Below are 27,459 nucleotides of genomic sequence, written 5' to 3'. Positions count from 1 at the left end.
GTGTTGGTTAGCTACTCACTAAGGAAACTGGTTAAAAGTATAGTATATTTGGCACCCCACCTTTCAGACCATTCTGGGGTCCTTTTGACTCTTAATCGCCAAGCGTTCAGTCAAATCAGGACTTGGTCTTTTAACTGCGCTATTCTTTTGGAGAAGGAAGAAGAACGCCACCTTTCACAAGAAGTGTCTTGGTTTTTAGAGGTGAATGTGGGCACAGCCTTAATCAACCAGTCTGGAACTCTTTGAAAACCTTCCCATGTGGCCAAATTACCAACAGGTCCTCTTATAGGAACAGAATATACAAGGAGGAGATTACAGATATCGAGCATAGGTTGAAGGATGCAGAGGTAGATCTATCTGCTCCAGTGCCTCCCGAAATCCTACAGGAGAAGCGAGATAAGAGCAAGGATTTGAAAGCCCAGCTTGAAAGCATTCTGAACACCAGGCTTATCCGAAGGTGGGAAGTCAGTAAGCTCTCACATTTTGAATATGGAGAAGGTGCAGGCAAGCTCCTTGCTTGGAAGTGTAAATCACACCGAGCAAGGAGCTATATTAGAGAGATCAGAGATGATAGGGCCCTTCTGCTACGGACGAGGAAATTCGGATGTATGACGGTACAACGTGTGGTATTACCACGCGTACCGCTACAACACAGGTTTTACAACGAAAGTCGTTACAACGACTTGCGTTGGGGGGCGCTGGATAGTGAATAGTTTAATTTACTATTCCAACTCCAGTCCCCGTGGATAGTAGGGAAGGTGTTGGATAGTAAATTAAACTATTCCCTATCCTAGAGCGCCCTCCAGCGAAAGTCGTAGTAACGACTTTCGTTGTAAAACCTGCGTGGTAATGGTACCACGTTGTAAACGTTTCGTGGTAAAGGATGTTCCCCAGGAAATTCGGGATGCTTTTCACTCCTTCTTCCAGAACATCTATTATGAGGATGGCAATCTTGACAGCCAGTATGCTCAGAGGTGGCTTGAAGATATTTCGCTTCCTTCTCTTAGTCCGGAGCAACAACGATATCTGGACAGGGACTGTTCTTGCTCCGAAGTAAGGGAGGCAATCGCTAACACTAAGAACGGCAAGGCCAAAGGGCTAGATGGCTTACCTTCCAAGATCTATAAGGTAATAGGGGATCAGGCTATCCACACTATGACCAAACTCTTCAATCAGATCTTGCAAGAAGGCCTGATCCCGCCAAACTCATGGAACAAGGCTACCATAGTCTTGATACTGAAACCAGGGAAAGCGGCATCCAATTACGGGTCTTATAGACTCATATCTTTACTGAATGGCGACTATAAAATTTTTACATTTATAATGGCAGCACATCTGGGTACAGTGGTTGGGGATATCCTGCATCCAGATCAGAAGGGCTTTGTGAAGGGCCACCTGTTATCACACCTAACTTACAATCTTATCGGGGCAATAGACCTGGCATCTAAATATGCCATACCTTTGGCAGCAATGACTCTAGACGCCACCAAGGTCTTCGACAGGGTGAATTGGTCATACCTGTCGGAGGCCTTGAAAAAATTCAATCTTGGCGAGAAGTTCTGTCACACTGTACAATCTATTCACAGGAGCCTCTCAGCTAGGTTGTTGGTAAACAGCGGGGTTACATCACCCTTTAACATATCTAGGGGCACTAGACAGGGCTACCCACTCTCCCCTCTCCCTTTCAATCTATACATCGAGCCATTCACTCAACGGCTAAGGGAGGATATTAACATTCAGCCTTTTAGACAGAGAGTGGGAGAGGAAGGTAGCCCTGTATGCCGATGATATTTTATTCTTTACGGCCGACCTTGACAGAGCCTTCCCAGCTGTCATCAGCCAGGCCCAGGATTTCGGTTTAGTCAAGTCAAATCAAGTCATGAAGCTTTATTCGGTGCATAAAAAATTACCATAAAAGCACGAAACACATACATAGCATAATAATGACAGTGGTTTACAGAATGAAAAAGCTACAGAGATATGACAGACACGGTAATTTAAAAACACATACTTTTTCTGTCATTAACAGATTGAATTAAAAACGTAGCAGTTAAAAAACAGACATCGACATGTTGCAGGTTAAAAATAAGACGTATAGCCTGAATAACTGTGCGTACACCATATTTAAGAAATATAGGTTATAAATAGGTTGTGCGAAAATTCATATACAGTTTACAGATCAAAAGAAAGTGCAAAGTGCTTTGTTTTGATACACCGTCACACATACATGGCCCCTGCGGATATTTTTTAAGAGTTGGCAGAGCTACCAAATGATGTGCTACACCAAACCTCAGCCTGGTTAGCACAAACTTGTGTGATGGCCTTGTCACCCATATTAAATAGAGGGGAAAACCTTCAACAATGGTATAACTATTATAAAATGTGACAGTTGATAAAGAACCGTTACAACAGCTCTCTTTCTCACACAAAAAGCCAAAAACTTGGATTTCAACTCAGCCTTTGGGATTACAGCCGCTGCGCCAGGGTCAGCCAAGACATTTAAATAAAAAATCTCAGAAAAGCAACTGATCACATATTTTAGCCAGGGTATATTTGAATATTTATCCAGCAAGAGGCAGCCCTCAATGATCGATCTGGTAATTTTTCCTCCTGGAGCCAGATTGACCGCCAAGTCATAAGTGGCCTCATGGCTAATTGATCACTCAGGAAGTTGGTATCCGTTTCCCGGTGAAATAGCTCGGTAGAGGCAGAAGTCGGCAACGACAGGAGCTTTTTTAAAAAGGAATTTTCCTCCTGCTGCAACTTATGGTCACGTCTATGCCCCCAGACACCAGCCCCGTAAATAGCGATAGTAACACACCTGGCTTGATAGATCTTAAGCATATCTTTGGTACGTGGGTCCCCGACCTTGTTAGCAAATCTAAAAACACCGTGGGCATTTTTTGCCATTTTGATACGAATGTTTTTAAATTTGTTGGACCATGATCTATCTTTGGAGAAGGTTATACCGAGATAACAAAAAGTATCCACCTGATGCACCTTGTCTTTGTCGATAAAAAAACAATTTGAAGCTTTATTTTTAGCCCCACAGGTCATGGTAAACGTTTTCCCCTTGTTAATAATCAATTTCCTATCGCTGATAAAAGCGGAAAATCTATTAATCAAGCGCTGTAATCCTAACGGAGTTCTAGAGAGCAGGACAGCGTCATCGGCATATAATAACACCGGTACAAGAGTTCCATTTATCTGGGGGGGCATCCGCTTTAACACTTTTTAAAATCTCGTCGATTCCGTTAATAAATAAGATAAAAAGGAAGGGGGCCAGTACACAGCCCTGTCTAATCCCTCTTTTAACTCCAAATTTTGGGGTGGGGTGCATTCACCATTGGTGCCAAAACGGACACAAGTTGTTAGTTTCCTATACAGCCTAGCCAGAAAGTAGATTATGCCCTCTGGTGCTCCTAGCTGTAACAGGGTTGGCCATAATATAGAGTGGTCAACCATGTCGAAAGCGCTGCTGAAATCTGCGAAGCAGAGGTAAATTGATCCGGGTTTAGCTTCAGTGTACATCCCGGTCAATAAATCAAGGTTTAGACACTGCTCGAGTGTACCCCGGCCCTTTCTAAATCCATACTGACTATCAGCAAGGATACCCACTCTCCCCTCTCCTTTTCAATCTATACATCGAGCCATTCACTCAACGGCTAAGGGAGGATATTAACATTCAGCCTTTTAGATACAGAGAGTGGGAGAGGAAGGTAGCCCTGTATGCCGATGATATTTTATTCTTTACGCCCGACCTTGACAGAGCCTTCCCAGCTGTCATCAGCCAGGCCCAGGATTTTGGTTTAGTCTCGAGGTATGAAATTAACGCGACTAAAACTGAGGTAATGGTTTGGAACCTGGTGGCAAGCCAGTATCAGCATCAAATAAGCCCCAGAATGAGATATTTAGGGGTCAATATAGTTCAAGATATAGCTAAGATTGCTGAGGCCAATTTGACTGTGGTGGCAAGAGAGTGTGTGAAGCTGATGAAGATCTGGGCTTCGTTGACTCTCTCGATCATCGGTAGAGCCAACTTGTCTAATATCTGGATACTTCCTAAAATCACCTTTCTTTTTAACTGCATCCTATTGCACTTTGATAAAACAAAAATTTATCAAATCTAGAGGGAGATCAACTCTTTTGTTTGGGGGTATAAATATGCGAGATTAGCCTGGAAAAAGCTGAGACACCGAAGAGAGAAGGGGGGTCTCGCTCTGCCTGATATTCAGCTCTATGCTTGGGCCTTCCAACTCTCTCACGCCCGTATGCTCTTAAAAATGCTGTTAATACTGGAATAGGAGGGATGTTTTTAGCAATGCTTCAAGGTGCACATTTACCGGTGGAGGGCTTTTTTGTTTAGGTTTGGAGATGTTAAGTTCTTCATGAAAGTTAGGCTTATGGTGCTGCAGGGCCTGGCCAAAACATGGGCAGACTTGAGGAGGTCGGTCACTTTGGGTTACTTCTCTAGTATGGCCCCGTTGTGGGATTCACCCGGGGGTCCAGAATGTCTGAGGGACAGTTTAGCAGTCCTGCTAAGGGAATCGGGCCTGGCAGTCTGGGGGGGACCTGATCTCAGATGGTACACTGTTAACATGGGAGCAACTTAGTGAGAGGGTTGGGCCAGGTCTATCTAGGTTCAAATGCCTCCAGCTGGCTAGCTGAGTTCAGGCTCAGCTACAAACTACCAAGGGAGGCTTATTAGGGGTAGGCACCGACTTAGAGTTCAATCTTGTGACCAGACCTCGAGGGAAGAAAGAAGTCTCCTTCTGGTACCAGGCAGTGCTGGAGGCAGTGGACGGAAAGTTTAAACTCACTCAAGACCTACGGGGGAGTGTCTTACCAGGCCAAGATTGTGACACTCTGTCGCAGACTTCGTGTAAATTCCTGTATGATATAGTAAAGCCGACATGGCAAAAAAGCAATCATCTGTATACCATTCACAGGGTTTACTTTACTCCACTGAAGCTTTCTAAAATTAACAAAGAGCTGCCCATATGTTGCAAGAAATGTGGTCTGGCTATGGCTTCTGAAGCGCACATGTTTAAAGGTTGTCCGGCTCTGGCCTCTTTTTGGGACAGTTTTGGCAAATTTATGTCGGACCTAATTAGAATCCCGGTAACCATCGATATATCCTTGATCTTTTTTGGCCTTCAGGAGAATGTTAGTGGCCATGCAAGATCGGTACTTTTTTTTCTGTGCTCCTGGCCAGGAGACAAATATGCATAAAATGGATAGAACGCATCCCTCCTTCCTTTTTAGAATGGCAATCTTCGGTCCTGGCGACTTCTAAGTTGGATCTATCGAGAACTGGCAGCCAAAAGAAGAGAACTTTCTGGAACATTTTGAAATCACGGTGAGACCCGGAGAAGGGGATGGTTTTCTTTTTTTTTTTTTCCTCTTGGGTCCTATGAATATGCTGCCTGAACACTCTAAGGCCAGGGCAGGACCACTCCCCCAGCATAAGTGGGGATCCTCTAAATCAAGGCCATCTGGCTCTAGAAGCTTGTAAAATAGAGTTTTCTCAGTGGGCGTCTGGGTGTACACATCAGCAAGTCTTAGTGCCGGTAGGTGGGCGAGTTTAAACTATTAGCCGCCTATGACTCTCAGTTCACTGAGTGTGGGTATGGACAGTCTGAATGTACAGTCAAAGCGAGATTGGCGGTAAATGAGGACAAAAATAAAAACCCATGAAATAATGTTTATTGACACTTATTTGAAAAAAAATTAGTTTTAAAGGGATATATTTTGAAAATCAAAGAGTTCACGTGAATATAGCTTTTACATTGATCTTTTTAATATTCTGCATGCGCAATAAGTAATATGCATTGTCAAAGTTAATAAAATATGGAAAGAAAATATTTCTTCTTATTAGAAAATTGTGTATGAGCTGCAAATCAATTCTTCAAAATTTGAGAGCAACCCTCTAAATGGTGATATAGTAAGTTGGCAAAATTAATGGTAGCTAGGTGACTTTATGCTCCGTTTGGGAACATGTGGGTTGTCTCTTGCAGGGTGCCTGGGTGTTCTTTAGTTTTTATCAGAGCTACATCAGAGCCATTTCTGTCTGACTTTATTACTATTCTAATCCGTTGTATTATTTTACAGGTTGTTATCCTCACGGAATACATCCCCGTGCACCAAAGAGAACTTATAAGACAGTCATTAAAAGTAGCATTTGAATACCGAGCTTCATGAATGCAAATAATGGCGCGCTCCTCTGGGACGAGAGAAGTTTCGGTGCGGTTCAAAAAGACTCTTTTTGGCTTGCACGCTAATTCTAATTAGACGCTGAGCAGCATGAAGGCCAATGAGCTGCCACTCAGCACCCCTCGTGGAGGCAGGTCCGGAATGACTCGTGTTTATTATCAGCTGTGTCGTTTTGCAAGAAAACACATTTCAGTAAGCAAATAATAATTGAAAAGTATGCATACATATTTATTTACTGCATTTGTATCTTTATTTAAATTCTCATCGCACAGCATGCTACCAAGACCAGCCTGCTTTGGGAGTTAGTATGTGACATCCCATACATTAGTTTTCTGGTCAGAATTCAGGAAAATGTTCTTGAAGAAAACACATGGCGGCTATTCAATGAATAGTGCATTAAAAGGCATTTCCTTCAGCACAGATTCAGTGCAGACAGGGAAAGCGCGTCTATGTGATCAGCAAGCTGAGCTCAGTTCTTGAAAAAAAACACACATCGGCTTTCTGTACTTTTTAATCAGCCCATTGATCTGTATAACTACTTGTGGTTGAGGTAGAAAACAACCTGTCATCCCACGTGTTGTTTTCTATTAGTAAGCTCTGACATGCAACCACTCGGACAAGAAACTGCATTGCCAGAGCACACCAGTGGTATGTGCGTGCTATGCAAATGAAGGGTAAACTATAGCAATAGAAATACAGCGACCCAGATGGATAATACACTTGCCGCAGAAATGTTTGTGCAAACACACTGCTATACTATCATCATCATTTAATTTTTATTCTGCCAATTTTTGGCCATTAAAGAGACAAAGCAATCTGACATTAGACAACATTTGTTCAAGGGGCCTAACACAATATGTAAAACGTGTTAAAACCATAATAAAAAGCGCAAAATCAAGAATTTAAAGACAAATATTGTTTCAACAGAGTTGGCCCTCCATGGTTCTGCAGCTTTTAGAAAAGAGCATACTCTGAAGCAAATGGCAAGTGTATTCAATAGCCGCACATTGAGCACACCTCTCTACATTTGCGATTGTCCAATGGTTTTAAAAGAGGTTTGAGCAAAAGTCTGCGATGGTATCTAAAAAAACATAAAGGGGCTGATTACAATGCGCTTGGAAAGGCTCCTATTTGGCTGCTCGGTTTACTTTCTGACTGCCGCTTTGCAATGCTAGCAGTCAGATTCTAAACCGGCAGGTCATTCCGGCTGGCTTCCAATGGGCTCAAGGAGCCAGTCGGGCAGTCGTACCCAGCTCGTAATCCCAAAGGGACAGCCTTTCTGCCCTTGGGATTACGATGCACGGTTTCCAGCATGGTTTCCATGCTAGCCTGTCTGACATGGAAACCATGTAAGAAAGCGTGTTTTAGGGCCACCAGCATGGTCCCCTTGCGTGTGCAGACTCCGGTTGGGGGCCCGAGAGGGAACCTATGCTGCTCCCTCTTTGAATCCTGCACCCCATGATAGTCACCTTGTGGTGCCTGCCACGGGGTACAGGGATGAACAGCACCTCCCATTTCCCTATGGGAGCTTGTATTACGGCCGGTTTATGGCCATAACCCATGCTCCCATAGGGAAATGTAGGACTGCGGCTGAACAGTGTTCGGTCGCATCCTACTTAGACGGTCGGTACCGCCAACCAGAGATCGGTCGGTCCCAGGACCGAGACTGTGTCGGGCAGACTTAAGTCCACCCGACAACGTAATTAGCCTAATAGTGTAATAGGAATTGTTCAGAGACCCCATCGCAGGAACAAGTTAAAATATGCCCCCCCAACATATCAGTTGGGTTTCCTGCGCTCATGAGCCAATAAATTGTACAGGCCCTAAAATGGAAAAGAAGAGACCTCTCCCATTGAGTGAGGCAAAGTGTGAAATAAAAAATGGTCTCTGAGCTATAGAAGTGTAAGTAAAAAATACCAACACCGTGTTTTTTGTTAACTTAGTTGTAACCTTCTAGTTTGTACAAAATCCCAAAAGTGGCTCTTGACCAAGGATTTCTCATCTTTTTTAATACTCTTTGGGGATAAATAAAGAGAAGCCAACACCAGCTCCTGAAATGTGCGCGATATGTACTTTGACCAGGGAATGATGCTTCAATCCAAGACGATGTCTCTACAGAGTTAAGTGTGTGGATTAGCCCACACGCTGACTCACAATAATTGTGGGGCTAACTGATCCCGGTCAACTATGTATCGCTGGTATCACTGCTATACTATATAACCCCCCAGGGCAGCTTTTCCCGTTATCTCCATCTGATCAATGCTAAGAGCCAGATTATCAAACTATTGTCTGGAATTTACTCCTGTAGATATCTTCCTACGTATGAAGCTAATTTTGGACTATTTTGAAATCTTAAAATGTCCCCAGGAGTACTTCTGGTGAGCTAAAACTGTTACAATTTTTTCAAGAATATTATTGGAACTATTTTCAGAATTTCATTTTAAAGGAGTGCATAAAAAAATTGATACAAATGTCAAGCAAGTGCAAATACACTTGTTACCTTTTCTTTCTTTTAATTTCCAAGGCAAAAAAAAAATTCACAGGAAAAGAACCCTTTTCACAGTACCCTAATTTGGTGGTGTACCCTGCACAAGTAAGCTAAACTGAATAAAGGCCTCTGGCAGCAAATGCCTTTGCTGCAGAGTGCCCAACGTGCCAAAACGTGTGATATAAAATCACTCTTCTCTTTACATGTGGCCAATGTAATGTAGACCATAACAATGAATTATATCTGTACTTCTGCCTTGTAAAGATAACCATCTTCTGTGCTTTCTATAGCTTTTTCTTGCAACAGACTGGTATTCCAGACATCTGGCATTTGGCCAGTCTTTCCATGATTCCATGGTTGCTCCCATTGGTCACCACTATTGCTGGTTTGCATCAGATTAGGAGCCAGCGTCAGTAGTAATTTTGATTTCCTTTCTATAGTAAGTGATTTTGATCTTTGATCTCCTCCTCCTTAGGTTTTCATGAATGTAGGGATGATAGTCTTGGTTTAAATGTGACCTTACATTTTTCAGTAATTGTCTCTGATAGTCAAACTCATCAAAGACAGATCTCATCGAAGTCAAAGCTTTCCTTCTCAGGGAATCAGCGTTATCTGACTAGTGTGGTGTACTCCCACCTTCATAGCCGCATATCCTAAAGATGGCCAATGTGCTTCATTCCTTAACCTTTTGTAGCATTCTTGACACGCATTTCTGCATAGATGACACATGTACAATCTAGAGGATGACTGATTTCAGCAGGATACCACTCCAGATATTTCACCACAATCTTATAAAGGTTCAACGGGGAAGGGAGTTTGCAGCCTTCTTTTTCTTTGAGGCTGGTCTCTGCATAGAGAGATTGTTATCTTGATAAACCCCCAGGACCTTCACTGCTTGGTTAGTCGTGCTATATCGAATATTTTAGGATGCTGCAGTGCTGAGTTCATGTTACCTTTTCTCTAAATGTGTTGCGCTGCCAGCAAGTCGTCAACAGCATGCATTTTGCAATCAGAATTATAAACCCTGATGACTCCCAACTATGGGAAGCATTAAACAGTCAAAAACGTGGGAGCCATTGGAAGTCAGAGAGATTCTGCAACACAAATAGACCAACTGGGAACAAATACCTGTTTTCAGTCTTGCTGAGCAAAGCCAAGAAAAGAAAGAACTAAGGAGCTCATTATGATGGTGGTGGACATCTGTCCGCCCGCCATCATAACGGTGATGGAACCAGATGTGCGGCGGTCCCACCAGCCCAATTATAATCCTGGCCTTTTACCATTGCGGACGGTGCTGCTGGCTGCAGCACCGTACGCAATGGGAAAAGAGAATGCACAGCATTTCCCTGCACCACGTGGCAGGCACCATGCGGTGCCTGCCAGTTGGTGCAGGGAACTGCAGGGGGACCATGTTACCTCCCACTGCACCCCCCCCACTCAAGGTGGCCCACAGCGGGCCCCCAAAGCCAATCTCCGCCAGTCTTTCCATGGCGGCATTGCCGCCATAAAAGGCCTATACTCACCCACATTCTAATATGGCGGGTGGTGCTTCTAGGCACTGCCACCATATTAGTGGCGCAGCTCCGACCAGCGGAAAAGCGGTGGATGGACTTTGCCTCCACCAAGATACCCACCGCCATCCTAAACTGGCGGTGGGTATTTCTCATTACGATGGCGTAACAATCACTACTGCCGGCCCGGCGGTGGCCATCGTTAGGCCATCGTAATGAGCCCCTAAGTCCTAACCAATGCTGCCAGAACCAGCAACATCTCTCACCTTTGTACGTGCAACTGATGGTCCACAAAGCCAAATTAATATGCTGAGTCAAAAAACAGCATTGGTGGACATCTTTCATCTGAGGTACACACCATTTTGTTGCAGCTATTTATCAATGCGATGTCCATCATATACATGGTTCAAAGCTCCTGACTGACTGGGATTCCATAACCCAGGACTTTTTACAGGTGCCCCCATGTCATTCTTGTATCTCATATTCTAACACTCGTAGAACCATTGTCAACTGGTATGTGAGTTTGATCTATATTGGACGGTGTGGTGCTTTGGATCCTAACAAGTTATACAAATTCTTTTGATAATTTATGGAACTTGAAGCAATCAAGCACACAACACAATCTTTGACACAATATGGTAGAACACCACCTGAGAAAACCCAGAGAAATCTAAATGTTCCCATATATGCCAACCTACTGCCATGGCATTCTAGGTTTCCAATGCCATCAGTGAGCTTCACTTATATAATTTCACTCAGGAAAAGTCAAAGCATCAAGTTTCCTATCTGACCCCTGCAACTATTATATCAATATTTTAACCCTAGTCATTGTTGAAATAAATTTGTTCCCAAAGGGTCTCCAGCTAGCTATTATAAATGTGGTTGCTGAAAGCATTTCACATACCACTATCACCCATTAACTACCACACTGCGTACAACATTCCTTTTCCCAGTAAAATCCTGGAGGGTGATATCTAGGCAAGCAGCAACACTCATTGAACTAAACAATATTCATCACCAAGTCTACGTGGGACTCAGATGGATCTTAATCCACTTTGCTAACATTCATAAAGACCTCTTATTTTCAAAAGGTGTAGGAGACGCAAAAGTCTTGTTCCTGCTAGAGCTATCGGCAGAATACGATGTAGTGTACCACAAGATTCTCAAATATAATCTTGAAACATGGGCTGGCCATGGATTCAAGCTTGTCCTTTCTGTCAGTACAACAGTGGAGAGTGGGCAACAGTACGGCTCCAGTCAAATTTGTCTTCTGCTCCCTTCTACATGGGCAAAAGGAATGGCTGCAACCTTTTAACATGTATCTACCACCCTGGAAGAAGATAATCACAAGAAGCACTTACCAATGATGAAGCATAATTTTTTGTGGCTAAAAGGCAGCCAAACTGGGATCAGTTAGACCTGGCATCCTCCCATAGACACAGGCACATTAATTTAGCCTCTGGGTGCAGCAACTGCTCCTTCCCATAAAATGCAAAATCTTGTCACATGTTTTGAACTACAGTTCTTCTCACATGAGAGTCTTATGGCAACTTCAGACTAAACTCTTCATTAAACATAGAAGTAACCTGATGTAATATTCACTGAAATACTTGTTACAAGAAAATAAAGTCTACACGTGCCTTTGGCAGAATTCACATAAATAAACACACACTCACACATCATAAGATACCTATTTTTATGAGGATCGGACATTGACCATAATGAAGTTTGTATTTATTATTTTAACTCCATGCACGCTTTAATAATAGGGTAGGTTAGAAAGTGGACCAAGGTGAATATATGTGGATGTTTAGTTTTTTGATACACACACTAGAAAGTACCTAAACACCCTACCAATACTGGTCCTCCTTATGCACCGGATTGCACAAAGATAGTGTTTGTCTGGTTCCGTCAGGTTTTACCCATGATATGAGGGCTGATCTGGTCCTCACAATGTGGCTTATACACACACACACACACACGCACGCACGCACGCACGCACACACACACACACACACACACATACCTATATATACAAGGTACGATCATTGTCCATGATGGGCAATGAATTTGCTATTCTAACTCCACATGCACCTTGATGCTGGGTTAAGTTATAAAGTGGACCTCAGCAAATATACCTGAATTTTTAGATTTTTATACACTCACTTGGAAGTACCTAACAAATTACAGTGACTGGTTCTTATAACACACTTGTCCTCCTAGAGATGGTTTGCATTGTAATCTGTGTAGGTGTGCCTAAGAAAGGAAGCCATGAACTTCAGATGATTCAAAATGAATTAAAAAGATTATGCTTATGTCTAACAATTCTGATTCTAAAAAAAAACGCTATTCACTTAGAGGCAATCAAATACTCAAATTACTTACTGTTGACATAACATAAGGTGTACAATTGCCAAAAACATTTATTAACTCAAAATTAGTTCTTCTAGCCAATTTCAATCACAGAAAACATGGGAAAAATACAATCAAAGGACTGTGTCTTCAACTCTGACATGCCCCAGATTCACTCCAAAGAGATTTACCCAGTGTGCAGTCTCTCAGGAAACTACACTTATCTCCCAGTACTATTTATTCACCACTTCCAACGCAAAAGGGAGTTACCCCTCAAACCACATTGAGACTCAAACACAATCAACTTAGTCAAGTACATTTGCGCATGATCTCTGATAAACATGTGAGACATGACAAATCGCCTGGACTTCAAAAAGTGGTGTCTATGATCAAACTCCTATGCTTTGTGAAATGGTCCAAAGATCATATAGTGTTACTTGACAAAACTAATAAATAACACAAATAATATTACTAATAACAAGACAACTATAATAATAATACAAATAATAATGCTACCTGGGTAATCACAGCACTGTTAAAGGGCAGAGAATAACAGCCTTCTTGAACAGACGGATTGATCCATTAGGATCATATATTTGCATTAATTCTTTTTACTAAGAACAGAGAATTTAAATATGTATCAGAATTCAGCTTTGATTTGAGAAGCTGATTTATTATTTATCCATGAAGAAGAAATGTCAATGTTTTCTCTACTCAAGAATGTATTAAGTAGATGTGCAATGATTTTAATAAAGTGTGAAATACATATTGACATTTTTGATGTGTATCCAGTTTTAGTTATAGTTTAAGAATTGTTTGAGTACTGGTGGCATGTTACATTCTGCCTTTTTAACTTCACTGCTCATATTTCAAATGTACCTCGAAGTCTCTATTTCCACATGTGCTCATATATCTGAATGCCTCTACAGTCGAAATATTTTCTTTGTTGTAATGAAGAGATCAGATGTTTTGGATGTTGTATTGGACCGGGCAGATCTTTATTTTTGCACATCCTATTCTTTCATCTAAAATGCTTTATTGACTTTAACTACATTTCCCTGTCTCAAAGCATTATTCACTCTATCAGACAAATGGACATTCTTTTTTCTCAAACGCATAATTACGTTACAGTGACTTGTAGGCTGGTAACAACATTATCTTCCTATTTTCTGTCTTTTTAGACAGTACCTGCAATATGTCTGTAGGGTTGACTGTCCATGTTATTGCTTGCTTTGCGGAGTAATGTTGAAAGTTTTCAATGCTGATTAATGTTTGTTTAATGATATTTTAAAAAATACGTTTCGTTTGTTTCCTAATCGTTTGGGGTCAGTGTTGCTTGATAAGTAACACTGCTGTGCACCTCTGTTGCAGTGAGATCTCACTTTGAATGGAAACCAGAAAGAAGTGTTGATGTGTGATGACTACACTACTGCAAATTAGATCTCGAAATAGTGCAGTCGCTAATTACTCTTAGCAGCCACCATCATTATCTTTTCTTTTTCTGCTGAATTAATTCCCAAGTGACATAAAGCCTTTGTGGTGTCCTTTGATAATCAACTTGATAGTGGAAGTGGAAATATCAAGTAATGACTGCTTGCATGCTATCTCCTGTGCTAGGGAATTGCACTGTCTCATCTGCAGGAGTTAATTCACCTTGTCTAACCATTTTTTCTTGATGTCCGTTTGTCATTAAGAACAAATGATGATAGAAAATAATTTTTCTTATTAAAATTACACTTTAGACATAAGCATCATTTTAAGTCTAACCATTGGTGCTTTTAACCAAAGAATGCCGGTCTTTGTGCTTTAGAAAGGCATATACACGGTGCAGGGTTATTACTCACTTTCACATGTATCACCAAGGCATGCCCTAAGTTAAAATGAAAAAAATATTTTGCAACATCTCGCAGGAACAAAATGATGCAGGCAATGCAGTATCTTTTGAGTCTACAGCTCGGTATAAAAGTGAGATATATATATATTTTTTTTAAATGTCCTTGGTTTTTGAGCAGTGGCCCACTTTCAAACATCTGTATCCCATGATTTTACTTGTGTATATAGTGTCATAGTAATTCATCTACGAGTAAAGGTCTCAGTTCCTCTCTGATACTATTAGAATTAGAGCATTAATTTCCAATAAATCTTAAAGTAGTTTTAAAAGTAGGCAATCTATGTTTGATGTGTTCCCAATACTCTCCTCTTGGGCTGGGCTATCATAATGTAAGTATTAACTGATAACCCTTTCAAATCAAATCTATAAAAGTGGTGGAGATTATAGATTCACAGCTCGATTCAATTGAGTAACAGTAGTGTCTCAAGGTACAATTGAAAACAAATGATAGGAATGGAAACATCACTATTTATGGCTGTGTACGGCGAAGTTATTTTATTTATTATTACTATAACACAATAGCACATTTTGTTTATAAACCAGGGCTATTTACCCTAAAATTATGGGTACCACAATATAGCATTAATTATTTCAGAGGCCTAAGCATTAAGGTCTGCAATAAGCAGTTTCTCAGTGGCATAATGACTTAATTGTGTTTACGTGATGTTTCATTACAAAATTGATTGACCTAATAGCCCATTTGCTATTTTTAGTAATTTATCAATCATTTGTGTAGAAAGATAATCCAAGAAAGATCTCTCTTCACGATCCTGATGTTTGATTGACACTAAAATATATTAGCTTATGAGAGCATAACATTATTTTAACCATGGTATCACCCCTCAATCAGGCCTGTGTTTACAAATGGATTCATAAAAGGAATGTAATCATCATGCTAATTGTATATTATAATGAAAGGGGTTGAACACTATATGCTTTATCAATACATTTATTTATTGAACCAGAACAACTTACCAAAGGTCACTCACATCAGTAAACATCAATTAGCAGCGTTTAGAAATAGTAGCAATCCCACAAAAAATGAGACGGGGAGCTCCACTGTTTTTCTCTACATATCAAGCTATTCCTATAACCTAAAGGAGAGATCAGAAAATTTCAAAATCAAGTTATGAAAGTGGGATACAAAAACATCAATACTTGCATAGAATGTATCATTAATTCAAAGTATCCTACAGAAGGTTGAGGTAATAGAATATTGCTGTCAGAATAACATCTGGAATTAATGCTGTGTCTTAATTATCATCTACAAAAATATCCCTCTTTTTAAGTTATCAATGGAATACCTACACCAAATGGAACAATATTTTAGCAAGCAATATTTAGGACACAGCATTTGTGTCACATGATATTTCAGTATATAATATGTTGAGGTACAAACTCACATAGTTTGAATCATGCCAGAAATATCAGGACAATTTCAAGTTTGGACAACTGCAAATCTTTTGTTGGAAAATCGAAATTGATCATTTTAAAAATGCATTTATGTAAGATTCAACACATATGCAAATCACATATTAATTTTAGTAAATCATGGTCACATATATTAGACATTATGAAGATGTTACACGAAAACTCTTATTTATCTGTTAAAAGAATGTGTTGAACAGCCGTTGAACTGAAATTGGCTAAGAATGTAATTGATTGACCTAATCCATCTAATCTTTCTTAAGGAATTTAACAGTTCATTTAACACCTGGTTATTCAATAACCTGGTTATTTATCCTATAATTTCATCTCGCACTGTGTGGCATCCCACCTGTAAAGGCACCTAGAGATCCCCTCTGGGATGATTTGTACGCTTAATAAATTAATACATAAATAAAATAAATTTAACAGTTAATTCAACACCAAATTAATGGCTTAATATATTTTCACGTGGAACCTGTTTCTGAAACAATATCTAGAATAAGGAAAATAATTATAATAAAATTACATTAAAGATGCTGATATTTTTTCATGTTGTCCCTTCTGGCTGTTTGTGGTACATTAGGAAATAGCTTGATGTCTAGTTAATTCAAGTCATAATCGTGGCACTGAATATATTTTACGGTTGTACGGCATTACAACGCGGGCTTTTACCCTGCATGCCATTACAACGCTGTTTTTACAGAGCAAGTCGTTACAACGACTTGCGTTGGGGGGCGCTGGATAGTGGAATAGTTTAATTTTCTATTCCAACTCCAGCCCAAGTTGACAGTAGGGAAGGTGTTGGATAGAAAATTAAACTATTCCCTATCCCACAGCGCCCTCCAGCGCAAGTCGTTGTAACGACTTGCGTTGTAATAGCAGCGTTGTAATAGCAGTGCGGGGTAATGCCCGCGTTGTTATGGATGTTTCCCATATTTTACAATACAAAACAAGGAGTTGGCCTAACGGCTAGGGCACTCGACCTCAGACCTGGGGAACTGGGTTTGAGTCTCTGTAATGACGCTAAACATCCTGTGATTCTTGGTAAATCACTTAATCTCCCCGTGCCTAACAAAAATTAATGTGTGTCTTCATGTAACGTAACTGGTGCTATGTAAAACGCTCTGATACCCGATTCAGATTCATGCAGCAATTCAAACAATAATAAAGTGAAAACACTACACGAAAAAGCCCACACCAATTTAGAGAAATACAGTAAAAATGAATAAATTATAATAAACTGAACCGACAAAACTTCAATTAGTAGAACAGAGAAGGTGCAATTTTAAAAAGTTCAGATAAGTATAACGCCTAAAAGCTCAAAGTGCCACTTGCGGTTATTTGGTGGTACAAGACTGGTTGAAAGTCACAAGTTCAGGATGACTGCGATGGAGCTTGGGCCGTATACAGGGCCCAGGTTAGTCCCTCTGCATGATTGTCCTTCAAAAGGCCAGCGCAAAGAGTTCCATTTGCAGGGGAAGGGTATGTGAGTAGCAGGGAGAGCATTGCAGATGGTCATTGCTGTAGGGGGAAGAAAAGTCCAGCTGTTGCGGATAGTTGATGCTTTAGCGCAAAATCCTATCTGGCGTCATGGAAGACCATGCTGGTAATTTGCACCACAGTCACAGCGGGCCGTCATTGATGTAGCGTGACGTGCATATCTTGCATTGCTCGGTGTTACTGGCAGTCTTTGTGGCACAAAAACGGAGGTTCACTGGAGCTTTGCTTTGGTGGGCTGTAGAGATTGCAAGATCTTAGTGCAGAGAGTCCCATTCGCAGTCGCAAAGAGCCCAAAACTTCAGGCTGTTTCCTTCCTTTAAGGTGAAGCTCAACTGATTTCCCACCAAGGGTCCAGGACCTAAGCATCACCTTTTGGGGAGTAGCAACCCACTTCAAAATAGGCCAGAAGGGTTTAGGTAGTTCAAGTTGCAGGTCTAGGCAGCAGGTCAGCTGGGCAGATGCAGGTAGGTCTCTAGAGCTTGTTATGTCCTTGCAGCTCAGAAGGAGGTCAGTCAGCTGACCCTTGAAGTTACTTCAGCCTGGGATGAAGGGTGTAAGTCTGACCTTCCTTCTCAGCAAGTAGGCAGCATGGCAGCAGAGCAGCAGTCCTTCTGACAGCAGAGCAGCACAGTAGCACAGCAGTCCTTCTTCTGTACGTATGACAGGACCAGTGGGCCCCCTATTTATACTTGGTGCCAGCTTTGAAAGAAGAGAAGGTTCTGGAGGTTCACACCCCCAGAAGTGTTTAGAATTTCCTGCATCCCTGCCCTAGCCTCAGCTTGTCTGTGGGCACAAACAACTAGTGTCAAACTCTTTGCGGCTGTGTTCAAGCACAGGCTTTCTGATGTGGCAGTGTGGACGGTTACAGCTCTGCTCCCCATCAAGTCAGAGATGGCCCATCCTGCAAACACCTATTCCTCCTTTGTCTCACTGTCTAGAAGCAATAAACAAAGACCAGCTGCCATCTAGTCATGTGAAACAGGATAAAGGCTTCATGTACCAAATGGTTGGGACAAGAAAAAGCCAACTTTCTGAAAGTGGCATTTTCAGAACTGTGACTTGAAATCAGATTTTACCACTAAAGAGGGTATTAAATTACAATTTTTAGAAACCAAACTCAACATTCCTATCGGCTACAAATTGAAAGCTATGACTTATTAAATGTAATAAACTAACCAAATGTTATTCTATGAAGAAAGGTAGGCCTTGCAGTTGTGAAAAATGAATGTAAGAGTTTTTCACTACCAGGGCTTGTAAAACTGATAAGTAAATATTCAAATTTTTAAACACACTACACCCTGCTCTATCAGATGCTTGGGGCCTAACGTAGGGGTGACATGATGAGTAGAAAAGGAGGTTGAGGCCCTGGCAAAGGATTATTTTACCAGGTCGAAATGCAGTTGCAAACTGCACACACAGGCTGCATACGGCAGGTCTGAGACATGTTTAAAGTGCTACTTAAGCGTGTGCCACAATTAGTGCAATAGGCCCACTAGCAGTATTTGGATAAGTATAACTATAGTTGCTGAATTTCTATTGTTTTGTGTGTGTAAGATCTGAACCTAACTATAACATCCCTATAACCTTTGTTTGCTTTACTGAATTTAGATAGATAGATAGGTAGATAGGTAGATAGGTAGATAGATAGATAGATAGATAGATAGATAGATAGATAGATAGATAGATAGATAGATAGATAGATAAATAGATTGATGGATAGACAGATAGAGAGATACAAGTTTCCATTACAAGAGTTTTTTTCTTTTGCTAATAACTTTGGTGCCATTTGATGAATCTTCACAAAACTTTCCAAAATAAAAAAGCACATCCACCTCAGCTCTCTACTCAAATATTTTAGGTGATCCACCAAGTGTCGACCTAGAAAAAGAGGGGGGTTCTTAAATGCTATTCCCCCATGCAATTTCCATAGCGAATTTTAGACAGTAGTATAGCCAAAATGGCTGAATGGAATTTCACCAAATATGGCAGAAAGCTAGATCTTTACCTAGAAAGCATGCTTTTTGTGATTTAGGGTAAATCTGTTCAGAAGTTTTTGAGAAATCGAAGTTCAAAATTTGTAGATATATAGACAGTTGGGCTGGAATTCAAAGTTCAACCCTTTTGTTTGGCCGAAGTAGCTTTTCTGGAGTGAGAGCTCTGATTGGCTGGTGGCAACATGAACAGAAATGTTGTGGTCATCATCACAGGACTTGGGAACTTGGTCCTCGGTCCTGAAAATGCTTTGAAAAAGGGGCAGGATAGGGATATTCTGACTTTAGCCCATGCTCTGCTTCTGACTTTACATATTACATTACTTATGACATGTCATTGAGTATGTCACGGTTGATGTAATATGTGAGGTCACAAGCAGTACATGGTGGGGCTTAAGTTCGTTAGCTCATTGAACTATAACTGTTGAATTTCAGTAGCATTTTGGTTTTCAAACATAATCATTGACATTGTACCCTAACTATAACATTCCTTTAAAATGTTTTCTTTTCCAGGAATGAATAAATAAATGAATCAGTCAATCAGGGATCAGGGAGTGTGTGAGGGTCTCAAGGCGCTGGGGGTGGGGGTGGGCCGGGTCATTCAAAGAGCCAGGTCTTGAGGTGCTTCCTGAATTGGTGCAGTGTCGAGCACCATCGGCGGTGATTGGGGAGTTTGTTCCAGGTCTTGACTGCAAGGTAGGAGAAGGATCTTCCACCTGCTCTGGTCCTGTAAATGTGAGGGATGATTTCCAGGGAGAGGTCAGCTGAGCTGAGGTTTCTCCTGGGGGCGTCAAAGGAGATTCTGTCATTGAGATATTGGGGTCCGGCATTGTGGAGGGCCTCGTAGGTGTGTGTGAGCAGCCTGAAGGTTATTATTCTTTCGACAGGGAGCCGTTGAAGGTCACGGAGGTGTTTGGTGATGTGGTTGTGCCATGGGATATCGAGGATTAGTCTGGCTGCAGCATTCTGATGGTCTGGAGTTTGCGAAGGAGTTTTTTGTTAATTCCAGCATAGAGGACGTTGACATAGTCTAGTCTGCTGGTGATGAGTGCGGGAATGATGATTTTACTGGATTCGGGGGGTCCACTTGAACGTCTTGCGTAGAATGCAGAGGGAGTTGAAGCATGCCGAGGAGGATGTGTTAATCTGGTGATTAATGGTGAGTGATGAGTCCAGTATGATGCCGATATTGCTGCATGGTCCTTTGGGGTGGGTGGGTTTTAGATGGTGGGGGGCCACCAGGTGTCATTCAATGCAGAGGTGGTGGGGCTGAGGATGAAGACTTTTGTTCTCTCTGAGATGAGTTTCAGGCAGCTGATCTTCATCCAGGTTGCAAGAGCTTTCATCCCTTCTTGGAAATTGTGCCTGGTGATGTCAGGTTCCTTGGTGAGGGAGAGGATGATATGGGTGCCATCAGCATGGGAGACAATGTTGAGCCGATGGTTTCTTACAATGGTTGCAAGGTGGGCCATGTAGACATTGTAGAGGGTGGGGCTGAAAGAGGATCCTGCAAGTACTCCGCATCTAATCTCAGTTGGTCCTGAGTAGCAGGGTGGGAGTCTTATTCTCTCTGCCTGAAAGGAATGATCTAGCCAGTCTAAGGCCTTTTCTTGGATGCCGGCGTCATGGAGCCTTGTGGATAGTGTGCGATGGGAGGCGGTGTCAACGGCTGCTGATAGGTCCAGGAGGATGAGAGCTGCCATATGGCCTTGATTGAGGAGGTCGCAGATGTCTTAGGTGGCGGCGAGGAGAGCAGTCTCTGTGATGTGGTTGCTGTGGAACCTGGATTGAGAGGTGTCTAGGATGTTGTTGGTTTCCATGAAGTGTGATGGCTGGGCGTTGACTGTCTTTTCGATGACTTTGGCTGCAAATAGAAGCAGTGAGAGGGGTCTGACATTCTTAAGGTCCGTCAGGTCTGTGGAGGGCTTCTTTAGGAGGGGGTTGACTTCAGTTTACTACCACTTGTTAGTAAATGTGGCAGTCTCAAGGGAACAGGTGATGGTTTGATGTAGCTCGGGTGCAATGGCAGTGGCGGCCCTGTAGAAGATGTGAGGTGGGATGGGTTCAGTGGCAGCTTCGGAGTGGATGCTCTTCATGGTCTTTATGGTGTCTTCTGTCTTGAGAGGGGTCCAGGTGAGAAGGGTATGTTGGGTGGCATCGCTGGAGGTGGGGGTTGGGGCAGTGCATGGGTCTTGGTCGTCGAAGTTGTCATAGAGCGTCTTGATCTTGAGGGGAAAGAAGGAGTTGAGTCTGTTGTAGCAGTCTTGAGAGAGAGGAACGTCTGTTGTTTCGCAGTTGGGTTTCGCAACTTCCTATATGATGACGATAAGCTCCTTGGAGTTGTGGTGGTTGGAGAGGAATATGTCTTGGAGGAAGTTCTTCTGTGTGGGTTTGATGAGTTGGTGGTGTGCTGTGATGGCTGTTTTGTAGGCGGAGCGTGCTTTCGGAGTTTTGCTGTTTCTCCACGTCTTTTCCAGTCATCGGCAGGAGCTCTTGGATTCTTGGAGAGTTGTGGTGAACCAGTTGGCTTTCTTGCTGTGTTGCCTTTTAGTGAATACATAGATATAAAAACGTGCCAATCTACTAAATAAATTTTGGGTTTTGGCATGCCAAATTTCCCGAACATCTGTCCACAGTAAAAAAGTAAAGAGGATGTGAGAAGTGCTCTATTTGCTATCTTATCTTGAGACATTTTTGCCTAAAGGAAGAGCAAAAAATATTGAACTGGTTTACACCAAGTTTAGCCTGAAGGTAGAAAGTTTTTTGATTTAGTGTACGTCTGATCAGTTGTTTTTGAGATATTTGTGTTGGGTAGGATTTCTTTTTTTTTTTAATTTAATTTTAATTTGAAAATTATATCAGCAAGCAGACAGATCACAAGCAATAGAATATAGGCAATCCAAGTACATCATTCAAGTTTTGACTATCAACAAATAAGGTTCTTGTACAGATATGAAAGGAAAATGTTTAGATAATTTCATCATGCCAATACATCATATCCAATTAGCAATAGGTGACCACAGTTTCAACCCCCAGGTTTTCCTTCTCACACCCTTCGCTTTGTACAAAGCAGTCTCAAGATGATATATTAACAATAATCTAGATTGCCAGTTGATAAAAGTTGGTGGTTCGGCGTCAAGCCATTGGGACGTAATACATAGGCGAAAAACGGACATACAGATAAAAATGAACCCTTCTTTAGCCTCCGGCCGAGCACTGGCCGAACTTTCTTGAAAACCAAAGATCACCAACTCTGCCGACAATTGCTGTCGAATACCCAAACTATGAATAAAAAAAAACTCTACATCCGTAATAAATTGAGAAAGTTTGGGACAAAAAAAAACATATGAGATGCATCCGCGGCAGATAACCCACACCGATTACACTTATTCCCCCTTGTAGGGTTCCATTTAGTAAGTTTTCCAGGCGTATAATATAACTCAAAAATAGACATAAAGTGTTGGCTTTTTAAGGGACCATTAAATAAAACGTTGGTGGCTAACTCGATACTTCTCTCAAGGTTAACTCGCTCAACCCCCAGTTTATTTTGCCATTTTGCCTCCCAAACCTCCAGATCATCCTCCGTCTTTTCCATAAACAGCTGATATAAAGGCCCCATATTAGATCTTAATTTGATTGCTTGCATAATTTCTACTTTTTTGAGTGTAATCAGGTTTTGTGTTATTTTCTGCTCTAAAAAACTACGTATCTGAAGATATTTAAAAAAATCGATTTGAGCTAGCTTGTATTTCTTCTGCAAAAAATCAAAAGAAAATAGCTGCTTCCCCTGGAACAAATCTCCAATTTAAAAAATTCCACCACTATGACACCTAGCCATAACCTGGTCACGGAATATCTCTGGAAGTAATGAACAATTCTTAAGTGGGGTATAAAGATTCAGATTACAGCCTATGCCCAATTTCTTTTTCGTTTTTCTCCATATTTCAAAAGCGGCAATGACGTCTTTGAATTTTATTTTCTTATAATAACTGGGCTCAATTATACGGTTTAAGCATTGCCTCGCCTCTTCACCGAGTAGCATCTCATAAATAGGAGGGGCAGCAAAGTCTTCCGTAGAATCATCCTGCAAAATTAACACCCCCATATGTTGCAAAATAGCCATCCAGTGATATAGTTGAAAATTGGGAACACCCCAGCCTCCTCTTTCTCTAGGTAGCGTACACCATTTGAGAGCTCTCCTAGAGCAATGATAGCTCCACAAAAACCTCGAGCACATTCTCTCAATGCGGGAAAAAAAGGAGGCAGAGATCAGTTAGGGAATAGTGCAAAATATATTCAAAAAATTGTGAAAAATAAGCATTTTTAAGACATTGCTGCGCCCGTAAAGAGATAAATGTAAGTTATTATTCTTTTCTAGTGTCTTATTAGAAGAAGAAATAATTGGGTCCAAGTTCAAAGGGGTAATGTCCTCAACTTTAGATGATATTTTGATACCTAAATAGGTTGCCTCAGTTTTAAAATTAATATCAACTGGGCGACCAGCCACCGAATGAATCAGTTGTGTCTTAGAGACATTTAATTTATAGCCCGAGAACCGCCCAAATACCTCTGCTGCTTCGACAATCCTAGGTAACGCATTAGTAACTTCCGACGTAACCACAGCAATATCACGGCGTACGCAAATACTTCATATACCCCATTGTTTATCTCAACAGGTTTTATTGCCATATTATTCTCCAACGTAATGATGAAAGGTTCAATATAGAGAGCTAATAACAAGGGGGGAGAAGGACACCCTTGTCTTGTCCCCCTTGCTATCGCTATATTCCCGGACAGTCTACCCGAGATACGTATAATAGCCGATGGATGAAGGTATAATGTCTGTATAGCCGTAACAAATTCTGCCGGGGACCCCTTCCATACTAGGACTGTCCATAAAAACCTCCACGAGACCCTGTCGAATGCTTTTTCAGCATCCAACAGGGCCACGCCAACGGGGGGGTTGGTACCCTGCGACCAGTCCAGCATGGAAATGATCCTTTTAATGTGGTCAGTGGTATCTCTATGTTGAATAAATCCGTGTTTTCTTTGTGAGACCAAACCTGGCATAAGATCGTTCAACCTGTTAGCAATAAGCTTCAAATATATCTTACTGTCTGAATTAAGTAACGAAATGGGCCAATAGGACCCCATTTCGGTATCTTTTTTCCCTTTTTTTTTAAAAACCACAATTGTTGCGTTTGACCAGGAATCGGGAGCACTACCAAAAAAGGCTTGTTGGCAAACTTCTAGTAATTCATTTTTCAGTATGTTCCTAAAAATTCGATAGAATTAAAGTGGGATACTATCGGGGCCCGTTGCCTTTCCCTGAGCTAAACCTAATAGAGCCAACTCGACTTCACCCCATAACAAGGGAGCAGGTAATATCATTTTTTGTGTATCCAGCAGGACATCTGATGGCAAATCTTTCAGATATTCTCCCTCTTCACCAACGTCTAATTCTGGCCTCGAGATACTATATAAAGATTGATAAAATCCTTGAAAAGCTTCAAGAACACCCTCTTTAGTTTCTTGCATTACTCCGTTTAGATCAATAATATTATGAATATCGTTGTAGACTGCCTTCTCCCTTAGTCTTTTCGCTAACATTCTACCTGTTCTTTCACTGAGTTCATAAGTATCTTCCTTGTGCTGTAACTATTTTTCCACTATTTGATCAGCAATATTGGCGTACGCACTAGCCCTTTTAATAATAAGGTCACTTTGAGCTATCACTGAATCTGAGCCCGAGCTAATCATTTCTGCTAATTTCCGCTCCACCATTATTGCCAGGTCGAAATCATTTTCATGTTTGGCCCATATCTTTTTACGTTTAAAGTTAGCAAAGCTGAGAGTTTCACCTCTAAAGGTATCCCAAACTACTTTCTGCTCAGCTGTTCCTTTATTAAATTTAAAAAACTCCTGAATAATATTAGTCATAAATTGACGGTACTCCTCGTCCATTAGTAATTTTCTATCAAAAGACCCGAGCTGACTGCCTACTTTGGCCTCGGGGCCTAAAACAAGCTCTAGTATTACCGGATTATGATCCAAGACCAGTGTAGGCTGTATCCCAATATTGGCTTTTACAAGCAGTGCGGATGCTACAAAAAAATAATCCAATCGAACAAATTTGGAGTGAGGGGCAGAAAAAAAAGTAAACCCTGGATCATTGGACTGCAGTGAATTCCATACATCACTAAGTCCATATTCTAAAATCAAACCCCTTAGTGATGTAAATACCTGCTTCTTTCTACCTGTATATACATTGTTTGCTCTAATATTCACCTGGGCGTCAATATGTACATCAAAATCATCACACATTACCAACGGTTGCGTCCACTGAGCTAATTCTATATTCAAGTAATTCAAAAGTTCGGCATCGTCCAAATTAGGGCCATACACGTTACAAAGTGTAAATCTAAATTGATTAATCTTGAATTAACTGATTGCCCATCTGCCCCACTTATCTAGAGCAGATTTTATACAAACCCCTAACCCACTTTTTTAAAGAATCGCCACCCCTCTCTTAACCCCAGTTTGTTTGGAACACACTACCAGGTCGAGCCCTAAGTTTTTCAGAAGTCCCCTGTTAGCCCAAGCCACATGCGTTTCCTGTAAACATAATAAATCAATATGTATCAGCTGTACAATTCTAGCCAATACTTGCCTCTTCTTGGGATCATGAAGGCCACATACATTCAGAGTACAAATCTTCAGTTTCCTATCCATTTTCGAAGGCGAAAAATACACACTAAACCATCAATACATAATAGAAAACGTAGTTTCTTGTAAAACTTTTATATATCCTGCAATGGTTGGACATCCTCTGAACACAAAGAACCACTTTAGAATATGTCTGATCTGCTGCTGATTTTTCACCCCCCACCACCTTCACCTCAAACCCACCACCTTAACCCCACACCCCTCCCCGTTATCCCTCCTACCTCACCCACCCACCCAGCCCACCCTACCCACCATATGAGGCCCAGGGACAATCAGTCCCTGCAAATTATGGAATGCCGTACCCCCCCACCCCGGGCCCGGGAAAGAGAATATATATATTAGAGTATCACAAAAGAAAGAAGAAGCCCACCCTATAGCACTAGTAACAGACGAGCTACCGACCCTAGTTAAACCTCATTAAGCCTACCCCTTCCTACAGAGATTCCAAATACTCTTTAGCTTTGATTTCTGAGAGGAAGAATCTTGTTTGCCCTTTTATAATAACTTTGAGCTTTGCCGGATTCTGCAAGTAAACTGTGGCCCCTTTTTAAAAAAAAATCAGATATCAACTGACGCCGATGCCAGTGCTTAGAGACTGTAGCCTGACAAAAATCTGTCCTAACAAAAAAGCTGCAGTCCTTAGCCAACGCTTTTTTGTCTGGCGTAGCCAACGCATATATATCTTCTCTGGCTAAGAAATTAATAAAGCAGACTAAGATTGCCCTTTGACGTTCTTCCTCCCCTTGCCGGGGTTTCCTAACAGTAAACGGAAACCGGTGTGCTCTTTGGATTTCTCTTGACCAGTCCCACAGTGCCAATTCTGGAAAGCTTCAGATAGTAGTTCAGCTATGAATTTCCGCATGTCAGTCCCCTCCTTTTTCTCAGGAATACCTAAAAAACGCAGGTTATTCCTGCGTGCTTGATTCTCCAGGTCTGACAGTTTATAGCAGAGATCATCACGATGAGCTTCGATAGACTCCAACTCTAATTTTTGAGCAGCAGCATCATCTTCTAATACAGATATTCTAGCCTCCGCTTCAGTAACTCTGTTGGCTGTTTCGGAATAGATTTTTATCGCCCGTCGAACTACATTCTTTACTTTGCAACATGTTGCCTGTGTTCGTGAATTTTCAGCTTTGCTTTCCGCTCTATGACTCATCATTGTATTGTAAATAGTGGCCAAGGTGATCTCCGAAGGAGCATTCATGTCCTTCCCATTCTTCACAACTTCGGGTCTTACATTTTCAGCGAAATCTGATTCTGCTCCTGGCACTCCCTTTACATGCTCGGAAATCAGCTCTTCGGTTTTGGACTTAGTACGATGCGACCCTCTTTTCTCCCGTCTCCTGACAGTGGAAA

At 41.5% G+C, this 27,459-nt stretch overlaps 1 protein-coding gene across 1 annotated transcript in view; it reads right to left on the bottom strand.

Moving 5' to 3' along the window:
* MGAT4C (MGAT4 family member C) overlaps positions 1-27,459 on the bottom strand; it is a 1,165,419-nt gene that overhangs the window by 420,977 nt on the left and 716,983 nt on the right. Inside the window, exon 5 of the mRNA XM_078656572.1 lies at positions 15,431-15,549. The gene's annotated coding sequence lies outside the window, so the exon portion shown is untranslated. The remainder of the gene's footprint in view (positions 1-15,430; positions 15,550-27,459) is intronic.

This window comes from Lissotriton helveticus, chromosome 1_1, assembly GCF_964261635.1.
Source record: "Lissotriton helveticus chromosome 1_1, aLisHel1.1, whole genome shotgun sequence".
Taxonomy (NCBI): domain Eukaryota; kingdom Metazoa; phylum Chordata; class Amphibia; order Caudata; family Salamandridae; genus Lissotriton; species Lissotriton helveticus.
The sequence above is the reverse complement of the archived record's forward strand: the minus strand, read 5'-3'. Positions and strand labels throughout refer to the sequence as shown.